The sequence below is a fragment of the Limulus polyphemus genome, unplaced genomic scaffold, assembly GCF_000517525.1.
Source record: "Limulus polyphemus unplaced genomic scaffold, Limulus_polyphemus-2.1.2 Scaffold271, whole genome shotgun sequence".
NCBI classification, from domain to species: Eukaryota; Metazoa; Arthropoda; class Merostomata; order Xiphosura; family Limulidae; genus Limulus; species Limulus polyphemus.
Window position 1 is genome coordinate 310,165 of NW_013665881.1, and position 17,716 is coordinate 327,880.

A 17,716-nucleotide genomic window follows, 5' to 3' on the forward strand; every position below is an offset into this window, starting at 1 on the left:
ACGTTTTCTGGGGGTGGTTAATGAAAGTTTTCCAAAACGCAACATTAATTTCTTAATGACCTAATATGTTCTGTAAATATTTAATGTATTTTCTGGTGAAGCTTCTTGGATTTTGCCAGTCAGACTCCTAAGGTAATTCGCTTTTCTTCCAAATTCTGTTTTTATGCTATTAATGTGTGGTATATAGTTTAATTTTGAGTCAGATGTAATCCTTAAGAATTTTACTGATGTTGCTTGCTAACTGTAAGAGAGTCCTTTCTAAATATAACTGTGGTATTATATTGCTTGTTTTGTACGATTTTGTGAATAACATGACCTGTGTTTTGTGCTCGTTAATTTTAATTCCCCACTTATTGCAGATCTATTATCAATAATACTGAGCATTTTTATCTGTTCTGAAAATGCTCGTGCACCTTACTACCTAAATGCGCGTGCGCGCGCACTTCATTTCAACGGATGCAAACAAAAGTCGGATGTAAATATACATATATTAGTGGACATTTTGTACAGTAGTATATTAAAAGATTTTAAAAGGTCTAACGTTAGATCGTAAACTATCGGTAAAGTTGAGCCTTAACGAAAATAAACAACTTACATAAGTTACAGTGTTAATTTACTTCTTTATCGAAGATAGGTCATATTTAATAAAGGCTTAACTAATGTTAGGCTTAAGACTAGTGGAGTTATATATTTCGGTGTTTGCGATTAGAACTCTTTTGTATTATTCTAGAAATCCTGTATTTAAAAGAAACATTGTTGCAATAAAGATATTAATTTGGCCGCTAATATTTTGGAGATCTCTGCTAGTACTAACTAACAGCGAAGTGTGGTCAAACAGGTTTACACATTAAAACATCCTTAACTAATAGCGAAGTGTGGTCAAACAGGTTTATACATTAAAACTTTCTTAACCAAGCGGTCAAATTTTTGAATGAAGCATTTTTATTTATTTTTTGATCTAAAGAAATATTATTTTAGTACTATTTAATTAAACTCTTTGCGTTTTTTAACCCTACTTACTTCTAAACAATAGTTTGATGTGTCTTGTAAGGTCCTTTCTGTAAGGTTTGATTTTGTTCCATATAAATCACAACTGATTAGGCTTTCATTCTATTATATTTCGTAAATATAGCTATAGCAGAAGATAGATAATTACATATTTATTTTAGTTAATCTCATTCTTTTACATTATATAATAACAGTATTTCTACTTATTTGTGACTCATATTTCATTACATGAGCTATGTGGAGTCTTCTTTTGCTTCTCCAAGTTTACTTACATAGCAGACTATAAATTATATTAACTTACTAGAAGTTGAACAAGTATGAAGTTTATAAATATAACAAATGGCATCTATATTTCCTAGATATACGCTATAAATTTGGAGTAAATAAAACAAACCCTTAAGCTTAACAGCAAAGCACACGAAATAAAAAAATGACTGGTATAATTTAACCTCCGTGAAGGTAATATTCGTAATAAATGATCTATATAACGCACTACAATAAACCATGGGGGGCGGGGAGGGGGGCATGGAATGGAACAGTTTCTTTCATTAACGTTTGAGGATATGGGACCAAAGGCAGTACGATTAAGTATTAAATAAATAACATTTTGAGAACTGTGTAATTTACTGCTTTTTACCAGCTAAATGACTTCGTCTATTCTTAGAAACTAACTGTGTTTTGTTGATTATAACCAATATATATATATAAATTTATTACTATTTTACAAGAGCTTTGAAACAAACAAATATTTTGTCCCTCTAGTTGTTGAACCGAGAGAACGAAACATGTTGAAGTAATACTGAATACTTAAGTCAATTAACTTTAAATATAAACTAAAAATACTGAAATTATAGACGACCTAATATTTCAATTGTTCATTTTTTATAACTTAATAAATATATTCACAACACTTTAAACATATAATAAAGACCTCTTATGGTTAAAAACTTCTCCACTTAAGTGTCATAACTTTTTAGATAACTTCAGTTTTAGTATCCATTCTTCTTATAAAAACAATGAATCAGTTACTTCAACATTCAGTTTCCGTTCTTTGTTTTAGGTAGTATTTGTGTGTGAGTTGTAATTAAAATGACGAGTTAAGGATGAATTAATATCATATGTTTTAGAATGAAATATAATGACTTATTCATAAAATGATGAAAGTGCTTGATGGATTTCGTTAGAATCATAAAGTCTATACTTCTTTAAGGCCTACTATATATATATACTGTCAATGGTACGATATTTATATTCGGACAATACTAACCGAATTTTTCTTTTTTTGTTGAAATATTTGGTAGCACACGCTCATCATCAGTAATAAACTATTTTTAACAATATAAAATAATTATTTCTTTAGTTGCTTGCAAAAGGCCAACTCGTAAAACACTTAATGCTTTTATCTGATGTAAAACACAGTTACATTTACGAGGTGACTTTCAAAACTCGAGTCAATTCTATTTTTTTTTTATTTTTTACATTACGCTTTATTTATTCTTAAAAATCTAAGCAGCGACTGTTCCATTATGTTTAAAATAGCATGTACAAAGTAAGCAAACGATAATGTAATGATTCGCCCCAGAAGAAAAGGAAATGATGAAAAAACCCTGGGTTATTATTGTTTTTTGAATTGTAATTTATACACCATTTTTACCTTACGTGAATTCCAAGTATCGAGAAAATATCCCTCAAAATCTAGTTTTATAAAAACTCAATTTTGTTAGTGATTTCTTTCAAAACCTGTTGGTATTTGCCAGAAAGAAAATTAACGTTATTTCATTGGTATATGTTATCTGATGTGTCCACCGAGGAGAATCGAACTCCTGATTTTAGCGTTGTAAATCCGAAGACTTACCGCTGTTCCGCCGGGGGACCATTGGAATGGGACACATAACTGAAATCAAATACCTACTTCACTAAGGGTTACAAACACTTCACCATAAATTAAAAATATATTTTTTTTTCTTTCAAACTTAAACTTTTCTTTTGAATAACTACATCAATTTTATCTTTAAATCTGTCTGAACCTAATGAAGTAGGATAGGTTGTAGTTTACCTTCTTATCGGTTTACCTTGATGCTATAGTTGAACCTTTTTAATTTCGTTGGTGATACTTAAGATCCATTTAATGATTATTGGTATATATGTGAAGAGATTCACTTCAAATTTAACTTAAGAACTGATCTGCAATCACGTTAAAGGCATTTTTGGATAAGAGTAAATAGCTCACACAAGTGACTGTGTCTGGTCCAAGTTATATTTAAGATAGGCTGTTGACTCTTGAAATAAAAGTAAGTTAACGCCAAATTTTTGGAATTAAGTCTTGCAGGCTAAGTGCGAATTGAGTAAAACGTGGAATGCAATTCTTGTATTTATATTAATGAAGGTTCCTAAACGTTAAATGAAAAGAATGGAAAATAAACAATCTCTCTTTCTTTGCTATTATCATTATTTCAGTAATCACGTGAAACGTGCTTTTCCTGAAAGCTATTTTGTTTGTTTGTTTCCAAAGTTCGCGCAAAGCTGTCCCTAGTTTTCAAATAATTGACTAAAGAGAATGCGGCTAGTCAATAGCACACACCGCCAACTCTTGGAGTACCAAACTGCGGGGTACATTTTTACTTCAAAGGAACCTCAAATTGTAAAAGTTCTAGCTTTCTGATCCCTCCTTTTGAACAGCTAATTAAGACGTTAGAAGTCACTGGAGTTGTTGTTTCTGTTATATCTATTTAAGGTCTAAATATTAAAAACAGTGTATACAATATGAAAATTGATAATTGCAATTAAATAACAAAAGCGATTTCGTAATCTTATATCTTCTTGCAAGTTGTTTTTTTTCTGTTATTTCTGAGTAATAAAATTCAGCGTATCGCAGTCAAACAAGAGGTGCTAGAATTTGTAGGAAATATGACCTTGGTGTCTCAGCGTATTCATGTAGGCTTATAACGTTTAAAATCGCGGTTTGATACCCGCAACATGTCACATTGCAAATAGGCTATTGTGTAGCTTTACGCTTAAAAACAAACAAAATGTAGAAAATACTCTGTTTTCAGAGTACCAGTAAACCTGACCGTATTACTTTCAGCGTAAACGTGAAGAAATTATATATTTACATCCGAAACTTTACTTTGTTTGTTTGTTTATATGCATGTATGTATATATGTGTATAAATATATATATATATATATATATACGTGTGTGTGTGTGTGTTGTTGTTGAATGAAATATTAACTAATAAAGGCGACACACACACATACGCTGTAGAAGAAAACAAGCACTACAAACTTTTAAGGTTTCCTTTAAATCACCGGAAAATCGGGAAAAATACGTATTTTAAACATTATAACCATTAAGTTTTAAGCAAACTAATTATAACAAACTTTTAAATTGATTATTGTTTACAGAATGCATAAACAGATAGTCATTTGATATTGAGACCATCTCAGCTTACCAATTACACAAAACATGAATTTAAACGCAATAGCGTACACCTAGCACCTCAGGTCTGTTTGTTTTATCGCAAAGCTATAAAATGGGCTGTTTACACTGTTTTCACCGCAAGGATCAAACACCCAAATTTTGCTTACCGATGAACGTAAACATAATAACTTAAACTCAATAACATAAAATGGTGAGTGTTGAAAAAATTGATGATTGAAATTCATAGAGAAACGTGCACTAGTCATTTATCGAGAGATATAAGCTAATGTTTTGTGATTGTTGTTTTTAATAAATTTCGATTAGTCTAGAGTTAAAAATAATTGGTTGCCAGCACACAAGAGTATTTAGTACGAAAATAAGTAACAACTGCAGAAAACAAAGCCTAAAAAATATTAAGCTTGTGTGTGTATATATAAATATATATTGGATTCAGATGAATATCGGTTCAATAAATTATAAAATATAATGTCGTTTATCTAGGCTAGAAAAAGAACATCTTCAATTTGCTAAAATTTCATATGAACTAATTTATATGAAATTCGTTGTTAGTTATTTTATCTGAAAGAGTTGTTACAACTCGTGATTATGTTACCAAATTCGTTGTTAATTATTTTATCTGAAAGAGTTGTTATAACTCGTGATTCTGTTACCAAATTCGTTGTTAGTTATTTTATCTGAAAGAGTTTTTACAACACGTGATTCTGTTACCAAATTCATTGTTAATTATTTTATCTGAATGAGTTGTTATAGCTCGTGATTCTGTTACCAACCGTTATGTTGTTTAAAGGTATAATGTTAAAACATAGGATGTTGTTAGTGGCGTTACATTGCTTCGTGCCTCAGTATTTGTTTGTTTGTAATTAAGCACAAAGCTACACAATAGGCTATCTGTGTTCTGCCCACCAGGGATATCGAAACCCGGTTTCTCGTGTTGTGCCTCAGTAGCGATTCTTACGCAATGAGTTCTCAGAACAATAAAGCTGTTCATGTTTAATCAGTGGATTATTAATAAGTAAATTGCTAAGCCAGTTTATATTATGAATGACACTTTTGAAAAAGAAAAAATCAAAGTTTCAAACATATACCTTTGCATAATTTTGGTACATAAACATCGCTTAAATTAACCTGAAGAGCGCGTTTTAGCGAATGCCGTCAGCGATCGTAATTTTTCTACGGGTTTATAATTTTATAAAATTTGATTAATCATGCAACAAACGTAGTGAGCCTTGTACGCTAAAAAAAAGAAAACACTATCAAAGAAATGCCTTAAAAGTGGAATGCTTTAATAAACCTGTGCATTTGTCGTTGATATAGCGCCTGCCATTATTTTGTCATTGTCTGTACTTACAGTATTGCTAGTTATTTGTTTTAATGCTATTTATTTATATAATAAGTTACTGTTTCCAGAAGAATTGTAGTTTTCGGACTTCTTATATATTAGACCATTTATAGAGCGCAAGTGCCAATAACACGTTAACGGTTGAAAACAAAGGAAAAGCTATAACTGTTAATCTTTCATTGTCCAAAAGATATCTCGTCCTGAAAAACCATTGCCAATAAAAATGACAATGATGGTGAGGGATATGGTACGTATAAGGTAGGAAATTTCTCTTATTAAGAGGTCTAAGGGTTAGCTATGCTAATGTAAATATCGAGATCTAAACCTTTTAGTATATTATAACTACTTATCTGTCATCGAAGCTTGCCAGACACAGAATCTTTCTGTCTATTAATTGATTGTGAAACTCTGAAACTTCCCATATAGATTTAAGCACAATGACAACATATGAAAATGTCTTAATTGCACTTGGCATTCTGGGTAGGAGGCGCTCAAACTATAAAGTTTATAATTTACCATGAAACTAATTTAATAACTATTGATTTTTTAATTTTTCAATATCGATTCGAAGTCTATCATCGTTTACAAATAGTGAAGTCTAACGACAGGCAGAGAGTCATAAGTGTCTACAATATAGCAGATTTCAGAAATATACAGTATATATATATGTGTGTACATGTGTATAATGATTATTAGTGTGGCTTTTTACTTAACTGGTTGTTTCTGTACTTATTGTTAGCCACGACTGGCTATTGTCTCAGGAAAGATAGAAGATTAAGAATAATGGTATCCTAGTATGGATTTCTACAATCCTTAGTTAACCTCTAAATGATCACTCCTAATCTATACATCCAAGGAGGTAAATACCCAACAAATGCTAACTTGTGAAACCCTTGTACTACCCTTCAAAATGAGTCTGACTTCACTTCAATAGGGAATGACAAAGAAACAGGGGCAAACAAGTACGCGCTTTATAAAAAAAATCGTTTTAGTTTTTGCTACTAGCTTCTCTATTGCAATATTTTTTTCAGATGCTGTTATCTTTTGAGAGAAAGCATTCATCTTCTCCAATAGTATTGGGAAGCATGAACCTTGATGAACGTGTTATACTCGGCGTGGAAGAATAAGCGTCATTGTTGCATCCCCATTCAACCTTAGTCCTTAGATACAGCCTCATAGCTTCTTTAATGTGCCCTGCTGCTCAACAAGGCTATTGGCTGCCTTAGTGATCCATTAGATAGCAACGAAATGCTGACTCGAACACCTAATAGCATAGGTAACCACCTCTCGTATCTCATCCCTCTCCTTCACCGTGAATTATCTGAATCAGCCTTTGTAAATTAGAAATGCTTGAACCATGTAATAAATTCTTCAGAATCACATAGGGACCACTTCAGGCAATCTCGGGATGTTTAGCTTGATCGTTATCATCATGAACCACATTTGCTACCCTAAGCTCCTGCATGTGGTAGTTAACTAAACGAGGTCGTATAGCAGCAGCTGAGTCTCTCTTACCCCCTCACTTCCTTTTAATCGCTCAGTCTCAAGGTCAAACTGAGGTCGTGTACCTTTATCTCCATAATACTATTTTTGCATGTAATTTCACAATCTGAGTAACAGCTTCTTCCTGCGTTTTAAGGAAGCTTTGCCTTTTGATAGCGCTGGTTTATGTGGATTATTTTGTGATGTAGTCTTAGTTATCGAGGTCTAAGTTAATAACTGATCTTTTATGGGAATGATTCTTAATATTACTGAATTTGGAATTTTTCCTCGTCGTATTAAAATATTTTGATAAATTTAGAAACCACGAAAGATTAGAATGCTCTATTCATCTCTGTGTTAAGCATAACCTAATAACGTATTAAGACTTGGTTTATGTTTTTTCGGTTTCAATCTAATTTTATACACTAAGCAAAAACGACGTTCATAAATATATATGAACTGTTTGATGATAAACAACTATAATTATATACAATACATTGATCAATTTACATAGATTAATAAAATCTCTAATTATTTACTTCTTACGAAACAGAGGAACTTACGAAACATCCATTATATTGTTACACGTGGAAACTCTGTTACGTTTCACTTAGCATTTAAGTAAATTGTAGTAGTGTGCATCATACTATTTACTTTTCTACTTTTTAAGCAAAGTTGTAAGTATCTCTGTTCGTTGGTACTTTTTATATAGTATACCGAACTCTTGCCTACTAACACTGTTAAAGTTGGCCCATACTTTAATTGTGAATACTTGCTCGTTCTCGTAAGGTTCTTTATATATATATATATAGATCACACTGGCTTAAAGTCTTTGATACTGATATTTGAATCTTCCGGAGGTCAGATTTTTATTCCTTAAAATTACAGCAAACCTAAAGATTAACACATTCTATAAACATGTATGTAGTGCTTAGGTTGTATTTTTTCTCACTACAGTAAATCTATAGGTTTTCGTTAAAGAACATATGAAGTATTAATGCTATTTTTTATTTTTCTATAATATTCATCAAACAAGCTGTTTCTTTTTCTCTCATTCTCAAAATTGTAACTTCTCTCCGAGTTAGACTGGTTTCAGGGAATTCCATGGTTAAACCAATAATCCAGGATAGGAGATTCGAAAAAACTTGTCGAAAACCTATATAAATATAGATTCAAAAGATAACCTAAACATCATACATGTATTATACAAACCATCACTGTAAGAGGCCTGACTTGTTCTTCTATTTGTCCTTTGTCTAGGATTACTGATAAAGGTCTACCTCAATGACAAAAGTTTCCTGATAGACTGTATTTCTATTTTATTTTTGTAAAAATTTACAGTTGCATTTTAAAACTGCTATATTTACTATTTTGATATCATTATTTTATTGCTTACGATTTTTTTTAACCACAAAGGTACACAATGGGTTATCTATATCGTACCTACCGCTTTTGTCGAAACCCGATCTTTAGCGTTATGAGCCTGTAAGCTTACCACTGAGCCATCGGTGGTCGTTCATAACGAAGGCTCGTGTTTTTATTTGCTTGTTTATTTTTTCATGTTGGAGTAAGCATCACGGGGCAAAAAGTTCAGTCTTTATAACTACCTTAAATATATTTCTTTAAAGACGATTATTAAAATAAACTGGCCATTCTACATTGTGAAAGTAATCAACTGTTATCTTTGTCTATACGCAAAAACTATCGTAAGCGTGTTGATACGTTCACCAAAACATTTAGAAAATTGGAAAGTTCATTTTAATATTGTCCTTATTTATAAAGAAATGATTTAATAACCATTATGACAATCAGGGTACTGTGATACTTGTGTCAGAAAGTTGTCTTCGCTATCCGTTTAAATTTAATTAACTTTCCTTAAGGAATTAGGATATAAATATTAAGAAAGTAAGATACTATAGTGGAAGTTTTGAAAATGGTTTGGTTTGTTTTGAATTTGGCGCAAGGCTACAGGAGTGCTATCTGTGCTAGCCGTCCCTAATTTAGCAGTAAAAGACTAGAACCACCCAGCGTTAACGAATGGTGGGATTAAACATCACTTTATAATCCCCCCTCACGGCTGAAAGAGCGAACATGTTTGGTGTGACGGGGATTCGAACCCGCGCCTCTTAGATTGGGAGTCAAGCGCCCTAATCACCTGGCCATGCCGGGCCTTTGAAAAATGGCACGTCATTATACAGAATTATTGATTCTCTACTTGTTGTGAATTTCAATTAATTGAAATATCTAAAAAACTTGAAACATTGGATAAAGACTAGGCAATTAACTGTTGAGAAGTTCGTGGCTTGTAAGAGTTTGTGAAATGGTAAAACCACATCAAAATGAACCTGTGTTTTGTTTTTTAAATGAATTCAACCATCGATAAATTAACAAAGAATGAAGGTCTAGCTTTATAAAGCACACGTATTATCGAATTTCTTTTGTTATGGTTTACCTATTTCTTTTTGTCCTTCGTGTTTTTATATTTCTTAAAATAGTAAAGTTCAAGCTGTATGCGTTGTCTCATTTAGTTGAACTTTTTTGCATTTAGATTAATTTAATTCTGGATTTAATTAAAAGAGTAAAAACAATCTGAAAGAATATTCCCTACGTATAAGTACAATCTATTATTGTAGTTATCTTTGTCACAGTCTATTCCAATTAGATATGTTATATCTGTTACAAAATAATGTGCCAAAATGGCCAAATACCTTATAAAATGAAATTAAACAATTCGTAAAATATTATATATTCTGAAAACGAAGCTATTAGTGAGAAACAAGTATCCTCATGAAAATAATCACCATTACATAAACAAATAATTAATCTTTCATAATTGGTAAAACATCTGAGCGTTACTTGTGAAAAAGTTTTTCCCCATCTCTGTTACATACGATATTGAAAGCAAACGTCTTGAATACCTTAGCTTTAAAATCTTTTTACATCAGTTATCAGAAACAGAAACAACTGATGCTAATATGTAGGTAATGATATAAATTTTATCTCATGATTCGTCATTATTTGTTGAAAATGTATCTGTGATCTCTCTCTCGATCAGAGTGAATGTTTCTTAAGCCCTAGTTGTTGACAAAACGCTTTGCATTTGCAATGATTAGTGGAATTTTGTAATTGAAAATATTTCACACATCATGTTGCCATTTCTACTAATATTGAACAAAGGAGTAGGCAAACAAATTCCTGCGTATTTTTGTAATATTGTTTTTGATTTTTTGTGAAGTTTTTAAACAACTCACAAGCGTCATTATCCAAACGTGTTAGAGTTTAGTAATTAAATCTTTGTTTATAGAGCTAACGTTACTATCTATTAAAAGGAAAGAAACTTATTTGCATAATTTGGAACGATTAGGCATTTAATATGCAAGAGCTCGAGACATTAGATAACTCTATTTTTCTTTTTTAGAATTTGTTCATATATTATTAAAAGTCTTCATTTTCGGATACCTTATTCGTTCAAAAATAATGTTTTTGTTTCACTTTATCAAATTTGGTCATCTAATGAGTAAGCGGTAAGTTTAAGGATTTATAACGCCAAAATCCAAGGTTCGATTTACCGCTGTAGACAGATTGCAGATTGTAAACTATGTCGCTTTGCACTAAGGAAATAAAAACAACAACAACTTTACCAACTCTGTGTAATGATTAATTTGAAAGCTTTTGTTGTTTGCATAGTTTTCATTGCAAAATGCTCCGCCTTAAAGGCTGTCATGTTAAAAGTACACCACTACTAGTAATTATTCACAATGTCACTAATTGGCAAAAACATCGGAATAGTATTTAACAAGTTTTAATTATATCTCTTAGCAACGATTACAAAGTTTTTGGTGCGTTATATTAAAATGATTTTGAATATGAATCAGCAAGTTACTTGATAATCACAGTCGATATGAAGTCTCAATGGGACTAAATGTATTAGAAATACGTCTTGACACTATTTGGGCAACGTAAGTAGTGTGATGCCACCGAAAACTGAGAAGGTTGTGGAATAACTCTTTCTGACCAAAATGTTCACACATTCAAATTATAATTGCGTTTTCAAATTAGAGATTTAGAATTTTCAAGATGGAGGTATCTCTTCTACTTAATGGCGTTGGAAAAGAAAAGGATATTAACATTCTGCAAGAGATCTGCACCCCAGTAATAGTAACATGTGAGAATCCCTGAAAACATAGGTCAATGACCCGTTCTCGTGTCCAGGTAACAGTATACAACATAACCAAGTAGGATCTCCGTCTGGAAAACCGACTAAAGTTATGTGTATCCAAGTCATTTCCATGGCATATCCGTTCAACCGCCGCATACTTCAAGTGGCTTGATAGAAAAGCGGATATTCATGTTTTCATACGAAAATATACCACTTAAGTCACTAAATGCAGAACCTATGGATTTCTGAGCTGCCAGACTATTGACACTGGCGTTGGGAAACCTCATCTTTGTACTCTAAATGATTAGTGAAAAGCATGCAGGGATTCAAATGTCATCTTTAGTCATTATTTAAAATATTTAGTTTAGAGATAAGAAACATAGTGCGTGATATATTATGTAACGTGATAGTTAACATTTAGAATAAGGAAAAATAATTTACATTCTATTTAAAAAATGTTTTAATTGAAAACCTGTTGGCGGGGTTTCTGCATTGCAAAAACGAATCATTAACACATTTTCTTTGATGTATATATTTAATAAACGTCACACCATCAAACTGATTTATGAGGCAAGTAGCTTAAAAACATTTACTCTTTTGCACAAGTATATAGATCTGATTGTTCTCAGATATAACATTTTTGGTAGATTTGCATAACTCGAATACACGAATTCAAATATAAATTAAACATCATAATTAAACCAATAGGTCTCACCACCTATCGTAAACAAGTTAACATACTTGTTATAACTATATATATATATATATATATTACTCGTAAACAATTCGAAACTAGGTGTCAAATTTAAAGAGAAGATATTTTACAAGATAAACTGTATTTTACCTTCTAGAAGTTTACAAATGTAAAAGGAATAATTCCTTTAGATCAACATTCTGGACCTAAATGTTGAACAAAACGTGTTTTTGGTTTATATAGAGACAATATTAACCATTATAAATCACCTGATTGAGGATACTATGAGCAAAATGTTTAGAAACTGAGAACTGATCAAAGCTTTAAAAGACCGATGTTCCAAGTCTCAATACTGATCTTTGATCTACTTGTTCCATTTTGTTTTCCGTTGCAACAACCCAATGAGAACGATGTCCGAGTTATTATTTGTACACAGATCTTGTGCGTTGATGTCGGTTTTAAAGCAACATTTAAGCAAATCAAAGGCACAAAACTGTATTGCAGGTTTAGTTTCTTGTGAAAACAGCTACTGATTTCGCGATTTGACTGGAAAAGTGAAATTTGACTTGTGAACCTTCGTCAACTTGCTAAACCTATCAGGAGATATGTATGATTCATAGTAATGGACTCCTGGATCGAGGAATCTCTTTTGCAACCATAACCTTCACGAAGAAATTTAATCCACATTGGATCGGGCTATGGTTTCAGGTCTCGTTAATGGCCTTGTTCATACATTCATTAGAAGTTGATTTAAAATATCACTTCATATATCACATTCAGAAAAACGTGACTTACTGTCTTTATACTTTACTACTGTCCTTCAGACATACAATAACATTTTTTATGGCACGTGACATAATTCTGTTCACTTTACTAACGCTTCATTTCTAACGAATACATTTTCTGTTAATATAAATTCACAAATTTATATAGAATTATAAAGGTGATATACGTGATATCAAAACCATGCTAGTTATTCTTCGTGAATATTTTATGTTTTCTAATTCCAAACAAAAGCTTAACTTTCAGGAAACGAAAAAAAAAGAAAAGAAGTAAGACGTGTAAAAGAATACGATCTCGTTTTAGAGATGTTAAGTAGTACTGGCGATTATATATCAATCCCTATCATAGTAAGTTGTTGTTTGTTTGTTACTAATCAACAGGCTACACTGTGTTCTGCCCATCACGAGTATCGAAACCTGGTTTTTAGCGGTATAAGTCCGAAGGCATGCTGGTTTGGGCTGCTAATCTATTATAGTTTTTAAGGAAGTCCTGAGAAAGTCCTGTATGATGGTTGAGGGCAGGATTCGATGCTGCACCTTATTGAAAAAAAGATAGGTTTCGTATTCACTCATTCGGGAGATAACTAACTAATAAGTAATACCTAGTAAAATAAAATTGTAATTAACTGATAATTAGACGTAGGTGGTCAAATAGGCTACTACAATAACTTTTATGGCCATATTTGTAGACTTTGATTAATAAAATATTTATTTGTTCTTCCCTTTACGTTTTATTATTTCGTTATTTAAAATTTGTCAATTCTGAATAAAGCCTTGCAAAAGCTAGCATATATATTTTGGGAAAGATGTCTAATACGCACAATATCAATTACCTAAATATAATGAGGTTTAAAAGTTAAACTAGTTAGAATCTATAATCTGAATCACATAATCCACAATTCAAAAAGTATTTATTAAATATATATATATATATTTCTGACACTACTGATCAATTAAGGAATTTCTTATTTTCAATTACGTTTGTCTTACAAATCAAAAATGTTTATACCGCTCTTTTCATGTAAAATCATGAAGCTTAAGATTGTGCAAGGAAACTCGTATGAAATTCAAAATTTGAAGATAAATATGCGTCGATGAGATTAGAAAGACAGGGGCCAAAATATGTATATTTTTAGAATCAATAATTGAAAAAAATATGAGGTAAACACAGGTTGGTTTGGTGTTATTTTACAAATTGTTTTTGCATAAATGAATTTTGAAAAAAAAAAGGCATTTATTTGCTTGTTGTTAAGCGCAAAAACTACACAATAGAGTATTTTTGCTGTACCCACCACGGATATCGAAACCCGATCTTTAACGTCGTAAGCTCAGTGACTTGGCGCTAAGCCACTGAGGGAAGGGAGGAGTTTAAAAGAAGCAAGATATGTTAGTGCGTCTAATTTCTAACACATTTTTAACCCATATAATGAGTTACAAATCAAAAATGCACGAAAGACTTTTTAACCGGGGATTCATTAGGAATACATATATATTGATGTATTTTTAAATGTTGAAATACATTGATAACGTAATGTGATCTAGTGCGATACAAGTCGTAACACAGTGACGTAAGCTAAATATATATTTGATCGTACAACATGTAAAAGCCGACGGTAACAGTTAAATCAAAAACTTAACAGTTAATCCTAGAAGCTGGTAAAATTGTCAATTGGACACTTGCTCTAGAAAACTGATACATGTAATTGTAATAAACGTTATGCTTATAGTTGATAATGTATTTCTACAAGGATGATGTTTAAAATGTTATATATATGAACTTAATCGAAGACCTTAACAAAGTTATACTTCTTATATCTTTTTAGGTCATCAGTCTCTTTTTTTCCTTATTTTACCGAGGACAAGAATATCTTATCCGAAAGTTTAAACTATTTGTTTATTTATTTTCGTTTTTGTTAGTATTATACATTTCTGGAATCTTAATGAGCTTTGAGTGGTTGTAATAAGTATAAAAGATATTGTACTACACATATGTGATGTTTAATCATGTAAAATTGAAGTACCTATTTTGTAATAGTTTTCATGAACCAAAATCAAACAACCATACCCATTTTGTAGCTTGAACAGGAATCAATCGCTCGTTGGATTAATGAGTGCTTTAATGGTTTAGAGTTAAGTCTAGTAAAGAATGTCTAATGTATTTTTGAATAGAGGATTATGTCATGTATCTTGCTCAGAATTGTTTCCAGGGTACTTATTTTCTGTTTTATTTTCTTTCTCTTTTATCTAAGGAATATTCAGTAACGTAAGACCATGAAGTTTAATTAAAAGTGAACATTGTACGTAGACTTGTATTATTAGATGTTTTACATATCCTGGTGGGGAAAAAAGTCATTGAATTAAATATTAACATTAAAGTCGGTGGATGGAAAGGAAATTATCTCTTCATTCTCTAGAGATAAAACATCCATTACCTTTTGATGTAGTTTCGATATCTATTATTTTAATTGCATCTTGGGTGAGGGCGTTAAAAGAGCTAATTTCAACTTAACTCTTTTCTTCCTTTCACTTTAAAGCAGTTGTTAATTATCTTATGCTATAAATGACTTAAGATCTTCATTGTTACCTGAAACTATTTAGAGTTTTGAACGGCGTGGGTGAATTAAATTACTTTAGAAGTTAATAATGGTGCAGGATGGGAGTTAGTTCTAAACTTGCATATATCATTGGCTCGTATCTGATGCAATCTGACGTGATTTCAACAGCAGTTCCAGTAGCACAAGTACTTCATATCCTCAAAACAATTTGCCACAGATTATATTTACCTTTACACCAAATAGGATTATTTTTGTTAATAAAGACGTTCACAGACATCTTCAACCGTACACAGTTCAAACGTATTACTAAAAAATAATAATCCATAATGTATTAGTAGAGCAATAAACATACACTGCTTGCTAAAGTAATCCGGATTATCATTGATTTTGTAATAGGACCCAACCATCATGCTCTGCGTTATAGCTTTGTGAGCATAAATACAGAGATATCGTATAAGGATGACTTAGTATTGTGTAAGGTTGTAAAATATTAACCAGTTACGACAATTTGAAAGTACAGATAATACTTAGTTTAAAACGAGCAAGGAAATCAATATCTATCTGAGTCGTAATGGCTGGTTGGTGTCGTCGAAACGTGCTGTTGTAATCTTGTAAACGATTACTTGTTGTATTTGTGGAATAAAGTGCAGAATTAAACGTTTAAGGTGCTTTTACTACATTCAGTATTTAAACATGTGAGATAACCTTCAGTAAATTTTCTGCTATCTACTCTCCATAATTGTGGGTGCATTGAAAGAGTCGAGATACGAAAAGCATTCATCACTCTCCAAAAATGTTCTGCACAACTTTGTTCGATGTAAAACTCGCCAGCACTGAAATCTTTATAATTTGTATCTACTCTTGTAGAATGGGGATAGTTCCTTCAGCCATTTCTGAAATGATAGCCGCTTAAGGGATTGGATTGTGTTGTGCTATTTGTGAAGTATTATGACGGAGATTCTATGATTTGGATGGATAGATGATAGTATTTTTTTACAATATTTTGAACGACATTGCCTATCGCGTCATTCAAAGAGTCTTGAAGCCAACTGAGTGAAGACACTGAAAACGTGGCGCTGGGTCCAGCCTAGTAGTTAGCACATCGGGTTGTGAAGCAAAGAGTTCAGGGTTAGAGATTCAATATTGCTGAGCACAATTAGTACTTTTATCGGCGAGTACATTATGATTGAGGCACCCAGTCCCGTTATTCCATTATATGTGTCGGCCAAAGCCTTTGTGGTTGCACCTACTGATGAATGCCTACTTTCCTTCTGTTAGTAGTTAAGTTTGGAGCGGCTATACCTAAACCCTAGGGGTTTCTTATCCGACTTTTTAACCTTTGTGAGCATAAGGTATCGTTTAGGTTAAGAATTCCAATTTCAACTTCTCTTGGTTTATTCAAAAAAATTCTTTATTAATTCATGTTTTGTCTTGAATTAAATTTTATTATAACTTTCAAACTTGTATAATAATTTTACTCATTTATTTATATAGATGCTGCTCAGTCAAAAACCCAATTCGGTCTCACCAGAGTAGCCCAAGGATTGGTGGTGGGTGATGTTCACTACCTACCTTCCCTCTAGTCTATCACTTTGTAAATGCATTCAAGATGTTAGAAGAACACGTAGGTTCAAGAAGTCTTGATAGAAATGAGTAATAAACCCTATAACCCAAGCGCTTTAGAAAGGTGGACCTTTCTTCTTCGGGGGCAAACTGGGAATGGTGGTGTAATCGAATGAGTGATATACATGTATATATATATATATATAAAAGGAGTTTAGTGACGTCATGAAGGTCATCCGGTTTGCCAGGAAATGTTTAGTCTATTTCTCTATGTACTGTTGTAAGCATTTCATTTCCCGTACAGTGTAGTCGATGGCGAGAGTGTATGTGAAAAGGTGTTAGAGATATTTGACTTTAGAAATGGATAAATATATGTAATTTAAAACTATACTTATGTGTTTAAATAAAATAAAGGTGACACCTGGAGACTGATTGAAAAAGATATGTTATGCTAATCAATTTATAAAAACAGGTATGGAAAATTATCTTAAATAAATAGTAAGTTTTAAGAAATTCAGCGTTCACATTACATGAGAAAAATAAGCAAAGAATAAAAATCATTTTTCTGACAGAGATGAAACCAATGAAAGGAAATCACCGATTCCAGGATCTAGATTAATTCCGAAAGGTTGAACAGTGTTTAGATTAGTAATCCAATAAGCTTCTTTTATTTCTCTATCTGCTTTAGTTTTG

At 31.9% G+C, this 17,716-nt stretch overlaps 1 protein-coding gene across 1 annotated transcript in view; it reads left to right on the top strand.

Moving 5' to 3' along the window:
* Window positions 1-17,716, top strand: part of LOC106456910 (hemicentin-2-like) — a 165,148-nt gene that overhangs the window by 2,756 nt on the left and 144,676 nt on the right. The window lies entirely within an intron of this gene.